The 14,395-nt window shown below is 41.4% G+C and overlaps 1 long non-coding RNA gene across 1 annotated transcript in view; it reads right to left on the minus strand.

The window, feature by feature from the left end:
• Positions 1-487: 487 nt before the first annotated feature.
• LOC135983649 (uncharacterized) overlaps positions 488-14,395 on the minus strand; it is a 76,787-nt gene continuing 62,879 nt past the window's right edge. Inside the window, exon 3 of the long non-coding RNA XR_010601365.1 lies at positions 488-2,061. This is a non-coding gene — a long non-coding RNA (uncharacterized LOC135983649). The remainder of the gene's footprint in view (positions 2,062-14,395) is intronic.

Raw genomic sequence — 14,395 nt, forward strand, 5'->3', positions numbered from 1 at the left:
TGAACTCCAAAAGGACTATGGGCATGGGACCTAAAAGAAATATGACATATTCATGAACATTCATCAGTGCATCATTTGGATAACACATTCTGCCTTTATATTAGGGCAATATCTTGAAATAGTATCATTTACTGTGCATGCTTTACAGTTTAAGTTCACTATAATCCATTCTCTGTGTCAGATGTTCAGTCCACTGCAAAAGCTACATTGAAGACAAAAGAACTGATTCATATCACCCCCACTCCCAAAATAAAACAAGCTAGAAAGCTGTTAAAGTATTTCATCTTCTAAAAAAGAATTTACGAGCATGCTGAAGGTTATAGACCCAACAGTGTGTACATATAAAGAAAGCTGAAGCAGTGATAGCACTGCAGAAAATTACAGAAATAATGCTTTATATGAATCGCAGGAAACCTTTGTTTATCACATACTGTAGCCTATTAACTCTAATGTTTTTTCCTATAACTAGAATTTCAATTAGCTGATTTGAATATTGTAGTATAAAATAAAGATTAAAGTTTTTAAATGAATTCTTTTATTTTTATTGTCATAGAATTTTATTAGTTTTCTTAATGTAATTACAATAATAAATAATTATCTAGGGCCAAATCCTCATTCCTTCTCAAGTTTTACTCAGTCCTTACTCAAGTAAACTTTCACCAAAGTCAGTGGAAATTTGCTTAAGTAATGTCTGAGAGTGACTGCGGGTACAATTGTGTCCATGGGACACACATTCATAGGGGATGTGCATCTCTGTTGTTTGGTTGTGGGGGGGATGGGGGAGTCCACATGCATCCACAGCAACCTATCCTCTCTCCCTCCTCCCAGCAGATGGCATTCTGCGGGTCTGGGGATCCAAACATTGGGAGGACAACTAGTGGGTGGCTGGAAGGAATAGGTAATGCCAGATCAGGGCTGAGGGGGAATGTACATCCTCCTCCTCCGATGCAGAGATCAGGATGAGAAGATAACACAGCCCCAGGTCGTGGGGTTCCTGAGGCGATCATCAACTTTAGAACCCCTGGCAGTGAAGTTCCTTGAAGTCAAACTTCCAGGGAGCAAGTGTCCGGCAGGGGCACATTAAAGGCAAATTCCCCCAAGATCTATAGTGATCTGCATCTCTGAGGAGCTGGTCTGTCAGCCTGTTTCTCAGAGGTTGCAGGGGGAAAATTCAACGACACTTCTCCCCTTTCCTCCCCTTTTCAATGGAATGACTGGCAATAAATCTCCATTAGGAAACCCTCACAGATATTTCCCCCACTTCAGCACCCTTCTCTTTTAGCATGCATAGCTGTATCATACTTTCTGGTACAACATTTGCTACCAGCAAAGACAATTGAGTATCAAGGTCATTATTGGGCCCTGCTCCTGCTCCCAGACATGGCAAGAGGAATTTTGTGATTGGCTGTCATGGTAGTGGGATTGGGCTCTTTATTGCTAATTTTACATGCCCATGTTATGTACAGTAAATAATGTGCTTTATTAAATCTAATAAATGCAGAGCAGTGTGAATTTCAGAAGTGATACATTTTACTAGGAACTGATAGTGATCTCTTGGGTGCATATAAACCAAGCAGCATTTGGAAAATATCTGTTTTCCTTTTCCTTTAGCTCCTTTGAAATGGCAGCTGGAAGTTTTAGATGTGCAACGTTATTAATGGTCTATAACATTTTTCTGAGTCAAGAGGTCAACTATAAAAGGGATTTTCCCCAGTATAATATATTAATCCCACCCCCACATTCAGAATGTTGTCTGAATCTAATATTCCCAAAATCTGAAAGCAGACTATGTATATGCATATTAAGCAGACCAAGGTCCTGATTCTGCAATGAGATGCACATAGATCCTTGTCTTCATGTGGAAGTGTACTGATGTTAGTGCAGATCTGCAGTGGTTCAGGTTCTGCTTGAATGCATATCATTGCTGGATGAAGGCCAGAGAGTCTATATTTTAAAAGATCTGACAGTCCTTAAGGTTCTTATAATGCTCACCACCTTCACTTTTCGTGTATATTTTCCTTCCCTCGGGCTAAGATGCATATCTCAGTCTTCGTATGGTTTCTGAAAGGGCATAGCATGGTTATTTCATTAGTAAAGAGTACCTCTGCTGAACATACATGCTGAAACAGGGAAATGTTCCAAGATAAATAAAGGCTCACAGATTGTGCCTTAGAGGTAGATTAAACAAAGTCCTTAAGAAGATCTTGAACCAGTGTTCAGAGGTGTTTAATGCTGTAGCCCACATACGCAATCAATAGACCACCTCATGACAGGGAAACCATGGGAGATGCTGAAAGCTATTGAACACTGTGAGTTGTCAGTGTGGATCAGGACACAGCTACTTAGCAAAAGGGTTTCCATAATTACCATGCGTAAGGGGAAATCAGTTTTTAATAGTCCTCAGACACACACCTTTCCCTGTGGGATGGGGGTGATTTACAGTTAGTGGAATGGACTATAATAATAAGCAATAATAATTCAAAGCTAAAATAAAAATATTGTAGCTTTAAATATAATCATAATATAGTAAATATATAACTATATTACATAAAATAATACCTTAAAAGAATATTAAGGTTGTGAAGACAAACATTCAGAAGTTGGGAAATAAGGCTTAAGGGTGACCATGCAATCTTAATTCAGCCTCCTTGCATGTATGCATTATGAGAGAGTCTTTAATTACATAATCACAATATTTTTCCACAGGACCCCTGCATCATTCAATGAATGGGTAATTATTCAATATTTCTTTTTACCCTCCTCATTCATTGTGTGGCTTGCTGCACTTACAGAAAACATTCAGAAACTGGCACCCTTTTCTATACTTTTTGCAGATGATGGAGTGCTCATGGAGGAGAGCAAAGAAGAAGTAGAAGATGATTTAGAGCAGGGGAAGGCAAACTTTTTGGCTCGAGGGCCACATCTGGGTATGAAAATTGTATGGCGGGCCATGAATGCTCATGAAATTGGGGGTTGGGGTGTGGGGGGTGAGGGTTCCGACTGGAGGTGCAGGCTCTGGGGTAGGGCCAATAATGAGGAGTTCAGGGTGCGGGGGGGGCTCTGGGCTGGGACAGGGGGTTGGGATGCAGGGGGGTGAGAGCTCCGGCTAGGGTGCGGGCTCTGGGGTGGGGCACAGGAGGGGGCAGAGGGGCAGGCTCTGGGCGGCGCTTACCTCAAACAGCTCCCGGAAGCAGCGGCATGTCCCCCATCTAGCTCCTACACAAAGGGGCAGCCAGGCAGCTCTGCGTGCTGCCCTGTCCATTGGCGCCGCCCCTGCAGCTCTCATTGGCCTCAGTTCCAGGCCAATGGGGGCTGCAGGGTTGGGGCGGGGGCAGTGTGCGGAGCCCCCTGGTTGCCCCTATGCATAGGAGCCAGAGGGGGACATGCCGCTGCTTCTGGGAGCCACGTGGAGCCATGGCATGCGCAGAGTGGGGCAAGCCCTCGACCCCACTCCCTGGCTGGAGTACTGGAGCAGGGCAAACCACGGAGCGGCAAATTTTTTGCTTGGGACAGCAAAAAACCTAGAGCCGACCCTGATAATATCCCATGACCTCTGACTGAGTTACTGAAGTCTTCAAATCTTGATTTGAAGACTTCAAGTTACAAAGAATCCACTATTTCCTCTAGTAGTTCAAATCAGTAAGTGACCTGTCCCCCACACTGTAGAGGAAGGTGAAAGCTCCCCAGGGTCTCTGCCAATCTGACCTGGTGGAAAATTCCTTCCCGATCCCAAATGTGGTGATCAGTTAGACCCTGAGCATGTGAACGACACCCACCAACCACACACATGGGAAATAATTCTCTGTAGTAACTTAGGCCTTGGCTACACTTACCCGGTAGTTCGGCGGCGAGCGATCGAACTTCTGGGTTCAACTTATCGCGTCTAGTCTGGACGCGATAAGTCGAACCCGGAAGTGCTCGCCGTCGACTGCGGTACTCCAGCTCGGCGAGAGGAGTACCGCGGAGTCGACGGGGGAGCCTGCCTGCCGAGTGTGGACCAAGGTAAGTTCGAACTAAGGTACTTCGAACTTCAGCTACGTTATTCACGTAGCTGAAGTTGCGTACCTTAGTTCGAATTAGGGGGGTAGTGTAGACCTGGCCTTAGAGTCTTCTAGTGTCCCATCTCCAGCCATTGGAGAGATTTGCCAACACCAGTCATGGATGGGCCACATGACACTGTAGGCAATCTCATCATACCATCCCTTCATCAAGCTCAGTCTTGAATCAAGTTAGGTTTTTTTGCCCCCACTGCTCCTCTGGGAAGGAGATTCCAGAACTTCAGTCTTCCGATGGTGAGAAACCTTCATCTAATTTAAAATCTAAACATATTGATGGCCAGTTTGTATCAATTTGTTCTTGTGCCAACATTGGCCCTTAACTTAAATAATTTTTCTCCCTCCCTTGTGTTTTTCCCTCTGATTCATAGAGAGCAATCATATCTCCCTTCAGCCTTTGTTTTGTTAGGCTAAATAAGCCAAGCTCCTTAAGTCTCCTCTCAAAACACAGGTACTCCATTCCTCTGATAATCCTCATAGGCATTCTCTGTACTTGCTCCAGTTGGAATTTATCTTTTTTTAAACATGGGAGCCCAGAATTGCACACAGTATTGCAGATGAGGTTTCACCAGTGCCTTGTACAATGGTAATAATACTTCCCTAGTTCTACTGGAAATACTGAGCCTGATGCTTCCTAGGATTCCTTGTCTTTTTCATGGCTGCATAAACAACCAATACGTCCTGGCCTTTCTATTCCTCCGTCACTTCCAACTGAGAAGTCCCCAGCTTATAGAAAAATTCTTGCTGTTAGTCCCTGAGTGCATGACCTTACACTTTGCACTATTACATTTCATCCCATTTCCATTACTCCAGTTTTCAAGGTCATCCAAATCACCTTGGATGATATTCTATTCCTCCTTCATGTTGGCCATTTTGTGTCATCAGCACATTTTATTAATACACTCCCACTTTTTATGCTAAGGTCATTAATGAAAACATTAAATAAGATTGGTCCAAGACTGATCCTTGAGGAATTCCCTTTAACCAGTTCCCTACTCATCTTTTGTTTCTCTTATTAACTCCATTGTCTCCTATTTAACTAATAATTTTCTATGGGGAACTGTACCAAATGCTTTATTGAAATCTAGGTAGATTAGATCTGCATTTCCTTTGTCTAGAAAATTGGTTACCTTCCCAAAGAAAGAGATGAGGCTGCACTGGCATGATCACCTTTTGTAAAACCATGTTGTATTTTATCCCAACTACCATTTACCGCTATATCTTTAATTACTCTCTTTCAAATTTGTTTTAAGATCTCACATACAATTGAGGTCAAACTAATGGGCCTATAGTTTCCCAGATCACTCTTTTTTCCTTACTTAAATATAAGGCTGTCCCATCATCATCTGCTGTGGTGCCTCCATCCATCACTGGCGTCTCCTCCTCATCTTCCATCTACTGCTGCTGGGCCTTTCCCCCACCCTGACCAGGTGGCATGGTGTCCATTGGCATGGGTGGTGGGGCCCTCTGCCATTGTGGCAGCCTCCAAGCTGTATGGGAAGGTTGTCTTCTTCCTGCCTCTGGAGGCCACCACCCATCTCAGTGGGGGCCATTTTGTCCCCCTCAAGCCTTTGAGGGACCTGGATGCAAGGGTGGTACTGACCTCCATCCCACCCTTCCTCCCCCACACTGTCCTTCTGCTCCCCTAGTCCACCTTGGAGAAATTGGTCTTTATGATCCACCCTCTCCTGCTGGGCTGTAAGGACCTCACCTTCCATCAAATGCTTTCCTTCTGCCAGCAAGTCACCCCTCAGCTGCCAGCAGCAGTGAATGAATAGGAGCTTAGAAGGATCCTTCATGGTGCCATATCAAAGCTCCCTTTACTGGGTCCACTACTCATCAGGAGAGGCTTGGTGCTTCCTCTGAGGGACTTCATGGCATGTCCAAAGGGACTGTCCCTTGCCCTGGCAAGGAAGGGTGCTGGGTGCCCCCAAGACTCAGGTGGGCATGGACCTGCCATCACAGTTGAGTCTGTGGACCTCTCAGGCCCTGCTGTGCCATGTGATGAGCTGTGCCAGTTCCTGGAGGACTTGCAAGGCTCCAAAAGGAAGATGCAGCTCAGTCTCCAGCAGCTGGAGGATTTGAATCGAGGACCTTGTTGGTGGAGAGAAAAGGACCAAGGGACAATGTTCCTCAGCCTATTAATGGATCTGCAACTTCCATGATTCCTTTGTCACCTGTGGGATTGACCACTAGTTGCTGTTTGGTTCCAAAGGGGTGGGCAGTGTCACCAGTGGCCACAAGACTCCTCAGCACCCCCGGTGAGACCATCACATCTCTGAACATCAGGAGTTGTAGGGTGCAGGTGCCATGTACTCTCCTTCCTTGGTGGGGGAGGGAAGAGAACTCTGATCTTTGTGCATGAGACTCACACTGATCCAGTGTGCGGATAGAGTGTACTTCAGCCACCTCGGTGAGTTCATGGGCAGGGTGGCCACTCTGCTCTCCCAGGACCAATGGACAAAGATGCTGTGGGTTGTTGAGGTTGTGCCTGGTTACATACTGCACTTCCAGGTCTGTGCTGAGGGGGCTGATCCTCACTCTTGTTAACATCTCTGCCTCAATATCGATAGATACAGTTCTATTGGCTGACATCTATCTTCTTTGGCACCTTGGATCCTCGCAAGTGCTTGGTCCTGGGCAGGAACTTTAACACTATACTGGATGAGTGGGACCACATCAGGAGAGAGAACTTCCAGGCCACTGCAGATGTCCTCAGGGAAATCGTTGGCCATCATTCCCCTTGTGGCTGTCTGGAGGGACCACCACCTGGACAATTCTACCACCTTTAGGATATGAGGGGGATACAGGGAATTCTGCAGAGAAACCTATGAATGGTTAAGCTTATGCTGAAGCTTGTTTATTAATATGCCAGTTACTCATAAAGCCAAACCCCTGAAAGGGGTAAGTTTGTAATATACATGCAGTGTATGTACATTCTGTTTGGAGCAGTCTCTAAGTGCTGGGAAATATTTCTTAAATGCAAATTTTTAAATGAGGGACGAAGAAAAAAGAGGGAGCTAAAGATCGAGGGATCTGAAAATAAATGGCATATTTAGGATGAGCATTTTAGATGTGGGCCAGGCAAATCTTTTTTTTTTTTTTTTTTTTTGCTGATTAATTTCCATTTTGGGCTCAGCGAACAAGGAATAAGGTACTGTATGGAGAATTTAGCATCCAGTACTCAAACTCTACTATTGTTTGTTTTTCAAAAGCAAGTTTAAAAGATAACTATTTTGGAAAGCTGTAGAAGTCTAGTTAGAATTGTATCTATTTATTTAGTGGTGGACCTTTCACCAAAACCCCAGATCCCAACATCCCTGAAATTTTGGACCTGGATCTCAGTATTACATCTCAGTCATATCTTCAGTTTAATAAAGTGTGTGCGCTCGTCTATATAAAGTTGTTTACTTGCAGTTGATTATCCTTTTAATTATTTCAGAAGGAATTTGTTTTATATTCGTTGGCTGACTCTATTACAATATTTCTGAAAACTTGTACATGGAATGTGACTGACATTATGTGTTAGTATCCAGTTTGGTTAAGGAATGGGTATCTACAACTCATGCCATGTTTACATACCACAAAAGATCTAGAGATGATTGTGACTGACCCTTTTGGCCCAGAAGCCAAAACACATGAGGTAAGATTGTATTTTGTTCTGTATCATGTATTGAACAGGCTTCCCTGACTAATCAGGAGAAGTTTAAAATAAACCTGAAATCTGACTATGTTCTTCTTCCTTCCCTTCTTTCTGTTACTGTGACATGATGCAACATATTCCTTGCACTTTTCTAGATGGACCTTTTTTCACTGATCATACTCAGAGGCCAGAATCCATAAGGCTCTAAATGGATTCATCGACAGAAAATATGTAAGGCAGCAGAATATAAACCTGTTGGCAACGTGACATCCTAGCATCACTCTTCATTATATAGGCCAAGGTGGACAGAGGAAATTTATCCTGGTAAAACATTAAAAACATCAAGAATAAATTGATTTAAATCACAGCAACATGCAATGAAACTGAATGTCTTTTGAGAGCCCTAGGATGGAAGAAAGATACATCTGGTGAATCACAATTTAGGTATCAGTGAACATGAGCTGCCAAGTTATATATTTATATACAGTCTAGTGTCTAAACTCTATTATAGGAACAGCGCTTACCGTATGTTTCTTTAAAAATGTATCAAGTCCCTGTTAAAAAGCAATAATGCAGACTGAGGTCTATAAAACTACAGAAACTAATTCGATAGTGAACGTGAATTAGTGTTTGAATATTTTTCAGAGTTACCTTTGAAATTGGATATATTACAAAAGCAGAACCTTTTGCACTTCTGTAATTATAAGTGTTAGTGTTTCTAAAAAAAATAATTTTTCTCAGGAGTTCATAATGCAAATCCACATTTGTTAATTGATCTGAAACTTGGTTCGTTGTATAATGTAAATTTTTATCAGTACTGGAGTTCATTTAAATTGGTGCAGCCTACGTCTTTTCAATTAAGAGAGGCAAGAATAAAGAATGGTATCCTGAGGTACGTTTCAATGGCTCTTGCAATCATTTAGCTAAAAAAAGTTCCTTTTCAATTTTTTTTGGGGTGCTTAATCCACATTGCTAAATAATTGCTTTTGATATTTAAAGGTTGTAACAAGGTAGCTGCCCTGTGGGCTGGAGAGTCTGGGCCTAAGCCAACCCTGATTACTGAATGAGGAGGGGTGGGAGGGGGACAATTAGGCAACACACAGTGCAACTTGGATGCTAAAGCCCACTGAGCAGGAGGCGCCTGAGTGATGGTGGTGGAGGGACCCTGACAGTTTGGGACAGAATGTCAGAGCCCTAGTGATGGACTGAGATGGACGGTGATGGAAGAAGAGCCCTGGAGGGTAAGAGAAAATATCAGAGCTAAGTATTGGGTCTGTGAGTTGTTATAAACTGATTCTGGTACTAAACTACTCCTGTCTGGGGTACTGTTAACCAGAGAAAGCCTTTGTGAGTTCTTAAAGCCTCCTGAAGAGAGGGAAAGCAGAAGTTCGGGGAGGGGGGTCTGCAGAGACCCCCTGGGCCAGGAGTCATGCTCAGTAAGCAGCAGTTGTGTTTAAAGATGAACTAAAAAGATCCTGAAAATAAAATGTTCTGAACTGACTTACTCCTGTCCCCACTTAAATAAATGGCAACACTCCCATTGACTTGTTATGCAGCACCAGGATGTAAATACACACACAGAACTAAAGGCAGAATTTATGTCAATGATATATAAACACAATGGTATTTACAGACAGTTCTGTAGGTACTAAGAATGTCATCATCACACTTGCAAGGGAAAGGATGTAAGATTAGGGGGGAAAGTCCAGGTACTCTACGCTAAAGTCCACAATCCCAGCAGCAGGCCCCCAGCAGGCCTGGTTTGTCATTCCTAAAATCCCAGCATTTGAGGTCTGCCTTGTGAGGTGCTCTCATATTTCTCAGATGGAATTACATGTACATTTCTACCTCACTATAAAGCAAGCTCTGAAAATGTTTATTAATAACTTGTTAAATGGTTTGTTTGTGATTGTTTGACATTTTGTTAACCAATCATAATTTATAATGAATTACAAGTAATTGTCATTTAGATTTTTTAAACTGGTAGTTCAGCAATTTTTTCACCGTACAGAAGGAATCGTCCCTGGCCTGTACCACTCTGAATCCAAAGTGTGTGTGGGGGGGACCTAGAGTGCTCTTCTAGGGCTGCATGAAGAGGACAGAAGGGGCTCATGCTCCCCCCAGTTGATCATGTCCTGATTTCATGATGGGCCATCTGGTTAGCAGTCCACTCCACATGTAAGGGTGCCCAGGAGGATTGGAATGTGGGGACCGGCACCAGGCATCCCACTTCTGAAGGGAGAGTACCACTTCATCTCCCCCCTCAGAGCATTCGGGCAAGGGTTGCTAGGAGATGTTAAAAGAGAGTGGACAGACTTATAGTTGTTCTGACCAGGTCATTTCCCTCTGATCACACTGGGATAATTTGATATCTTACTACAGCACATATAGAAATAAACCAACTCTCCACAAGCTGATTAAGATCTCTCTTCATCCACTCCACCCTCAAAAGTAAGCCCGTAAACCAGGAAGTTGTCCCAGTAATTTGTTGGGGAGATCTTAGTGCATGCTGGCATTGGCAATGAATAGCTTGGCTCTTATGCCACTAATCAGTCGCTGATGGCATTTATTTCCTGCAAGGGAAATTCTCAGGCTAAATGGCTTTAAATTATGAGTAGGCAGCATTGTCTCCCAATTTAGTAATTTGGTGTTAGGCCAGGACAATAAAATGTATCCATACAAACTGCCAACGGTTGGTCTGGGGCCCACTCTAGACTTCTCTACTAAGCCTTCTGGCCAGGCCTTGGCAGGCTTTGGCTTGGGCACTGGCCAAACAGAACTACTCTTAACAGGGATCTCCTGACTCCCAATCAGAATAAAGGGCAACCTGTGGTAAGGAGACCAGCAATTGTTGCCTCTTAAGCAAGAACTAGTTTCAGGTTTTTATTTTTTTATTCTTGAATGATTTTATGTATCCCAGAAGTCATGGCTTCCATGCCATTCAGTTCAACTAACGTAAGCATATTCTTTTTACAATGTCTTTCACAAGTGATAGACTTTAGACGCAGAGCTCTTCCGACTGGGGACAAAGGTAAGGTCATGCTGAATGAATGGGACAAAATGGAAATCTTGAGACACTTCTGTTTGGCATTAGGAAACTTTGAATTCAGAGAGGTGGAACAGAGAGAATCAGGCAGGCCAGGGAGATTTCTATTATTTTTTCTTTATTGTTAATCTATCATGTTTTTTAACACCTATGCAGAAGCATTAGGCAACCTGAGAGCATTTAAAGCTGCAGTCAATAAAAATATCACTCAGCAGCACAATGTAAAAAGAAAAGTTCACATCCCATCCAGTAAGTGCAACACAAACCCCCATTTCCACTCCACCCCAAACCTCTTACCTTCAGCTCTTCCCCAAAGTCCTTTTCTTTTAAAAATGATATGGGGACTTATATGAATTAATTCAGCAATGGGAGAGTTGAGCAACAAACCCAGGGGTAAAAGGAAACCTTGCTTGGAGCAGTAATAACAAGTCAATACCTTTTCTTTAAAGAACATTAGAACAAGAGAGCAGGATTTTAGGTTATCATGGGGACATGTCTTTATCGATGCATTAAATCCACATCGAACTGCTCTTAAATTGTTAACATAAGAATCAGAACTTTTGCGGTTCCATGGAACCTTACATCTCTTTGTGGTGTTTTCATCATTGCTACTGCTGTCCTAAAAGCATTTGCCTTGACATTCCCTGCTGCTGGTGCCACCACACACTCTGAGGCAATAGGGCATACTCTGGGCCTTCAGATGCTAAAATGTGAAAAATCAATTCAATCCCCAGAAGACAGAATCATTAGTGCAGAAGGTGACTAAACACTAGCAGTTGTTCTATGGCACCAAAGTCTTGAAAGAGGATTCTACACACACAGAAACAGGAACAAATGGGCTTACTTTGGAATAACATTCTGTACAGCATCTGCTCTGGGGCTCTGTGCCCTCCTGTATATAATGATTATTCTTCATTGGCAAATTAAGAGTTTCCCTCCAAACTTTCATTGGTTAATATGCATGTAACAACACTGTTAATTTGCACTTTGTCTAGCCTATTATTTTCCTGTCTTGACTTCGCTCTAATTTTTATCCCCCTACATATTTATATTCAGCAAAATTAAAGATAATTTAAACTATAGGTTGTTTCATAGTCTTACTGTGACTTGAAAAGTTTGCTAATATATAATTATGAATACATAAACACATATATACATTTTATATATTACCACAGATCTGTACAACTTGGGATCTAATCCTGTAGCACCTACACAAAAATCCCATTGATGTTTATGAGAGCTTTACCTGAGTTAGGACTGCAGTATTTAGGCCCTTATGTGACATCTCAGACTCCTATCTTGCCTTGATTATATGACCTATTGTGATTTCCCATTATATTTATTCACTAATAATAATAATAATAATAATGTATTTATTCAACTTCTAGAGCACTATACACTGGCTCCCTCACCCTCTACAATAATAGGATCAATAAAAAGACTCCTTAAATTATTAAGGCAAACCAACATAACAGTCAGAGAAGTATATCCTTCAATTTACAAATATAAGACAAACAACATAACTAGCGAAATAATGTTCACTTTGATGATGCTGTGATTCTAGGACAACTGTATAAACAGAACGTGAGAATTCATCAGTGTGATATATCTTGGCACTGGCTCTTTTCCTCAATTTATTCTTCCCTGGCTGTCTTTCTCCAAAGAAATATTTTTCCTTTTGGTATTATGCAAACTTGTAGCCAAATGGCTGTGGCTCCTTAAATATTCTCATTGTTTCTGCAAATTTTGTGACAATTCACATTCAGAAACAAATGTGTCACATGGTCATAAATAAATGTATCTGATCCAAATTGTAAAACCACCAAAAATATGGAATTTGGAGTCTAAGGATGTGTATATAGTAAGGGTTTGGATTCACAAATCCTAAGATACCTGGCTCTTCCATTGATTTACTGTACATCAGTACATTTCTTTCTAAAAGATGTGCTGTAGTTCAAACACAAGATGTTGGGCTAGATGCGGAAATCCCTGGGTGAAACTATGGTCTGTGTTATACAGGAGGTCACACTAGATTATTAGAATAGTTCCTTCAGACTTTAACATGTATTTGTATCTTGCAGGGGTGTTATTGGTCCTAACTAATTAACATTTGTAAAGGGTTTTAAGATCCTTGAATAAAAGCTGCTATGTACTGTCAATACTAAGTATTTTATCTATACTTTATACAATGTCATGGCACTGAAATCTAAGGAAAATGTTTATTCTTTCATCATTGTATGTTGTAAATAAATGGTCTGACAACAGTATCTGGATATATCTTGACAGTAAATAAATGTCTTACCTATATTCCAAACTTGCGGGAACCACTATAATGATTTAGAGGAGGGCTTGGTATGCAATGTACAAACTATGTTCAATTGTTAGTCATGAATTGTAGTTACACTACACAATTCAGACCTGTGTTTGTATATTTCCAACTTCATAAAAAAACTTCTCTCATCCTCCCTTTTATAACCTCCTTTATCTTTCTTGCTTGGTTATCTTATCACAGTCTTTTTTTTTTCTTCATCTCTAATCCTTTGTCTCTTTTCTTCAATTCACTTACTACACATTAACCTGCATAGTTGGCTTACAAGTACAGCTGATCTATCCTGGGGGTTTTGCAGTATGTGGTCACCATCAACATATTTTCTACCTGCCTTAATCCTTTATACCACAGTGAGGAAGATATAGCAAATTGGAAGGCTTTTAGTATAAGAAATTGGCAAATCATATTAACAATCTCCAATAGATTAAGAATGTTAAAATGTATACTTTAATCATAGTAATAATTATGTATTTATTGGGGGGAAAGGATGGTCTAGCGGTTAAAGCACAGGAGTGGGAGTTAAGAAATGCAAGCTCTGTGCCTGGTCCTGATACAGGCATCTAGTGTCACCCTGTTCCTCAGTTTACCCACTTGTAAAAAGAGATTAATAATATTGACCTCCTTGGGTGCTGATTAATTCAGTTAATGTTTGTAAAGAGCTTTGAAATCCTCAGTTACAAGGTGCTATAGAAGGGGAAAGTATTATTAGATGTACTATTTTAATACAGACATCTGTGGTCGAATAGCTATCAAACTAGTACGCTGGCAGAAAGAAAAAAAGACAGAGGAGAGGAAATAAGAGGGGTAGAAGACTGGGCTAAAATGGAATGTTCGAGCTTAAGTGTGACCAAGGCCAACAGATTTTTGTTTGTCTGTAGAAATTAAGTCTTCAGAATCTCATATTCACTGCCCATTTGCAGCCTGAATGAACAATTTACACTATCATCTTTGTTGTACACAGTTAAAAACTAAACGTGTTAGTTTTTATGGTGGAGATTCTTGGCTGCTGTAATTCCATGATGTCAGTGATGTAATATCAAGAATGAATTTGGCCTTGTAGGCTTGGAGAGTGCTGATACTGGGTAGTCAGAGGTTCTTCCCATGTAGATATTTCCTAATAATTTGTATTCTGCTTTATAAATCAGTTAAAACAATTAAAAAGAAAAGAGTGACATGTCACTCTATTAACATGTCTGACACCATCATTCATCTATACTGTCCTTTCACTGACAACAACAAAACAAAAGAAAAAGAAAAAAATGACATGGCTGTTGTGGGAATGTCAAAAGTTGGTATTTTTATCGGTCTATAACTTGAAAGCA

The sequence above is a fragment of the Chrysemys picta genome, chromosome 5 (genome assembly GCF_011386835.1).
Source record: "Chrysemys picta bellii isolate R12L10 chromosome 5, ASM1138683v2, whole genome shotgun sequence".
In the NCBI taxonomy this organism is placed as follows: Eukaryota; Metazoa; Chordata; order Testudines; family Emydidae; genus Chrysemys; species Chrysemys picta.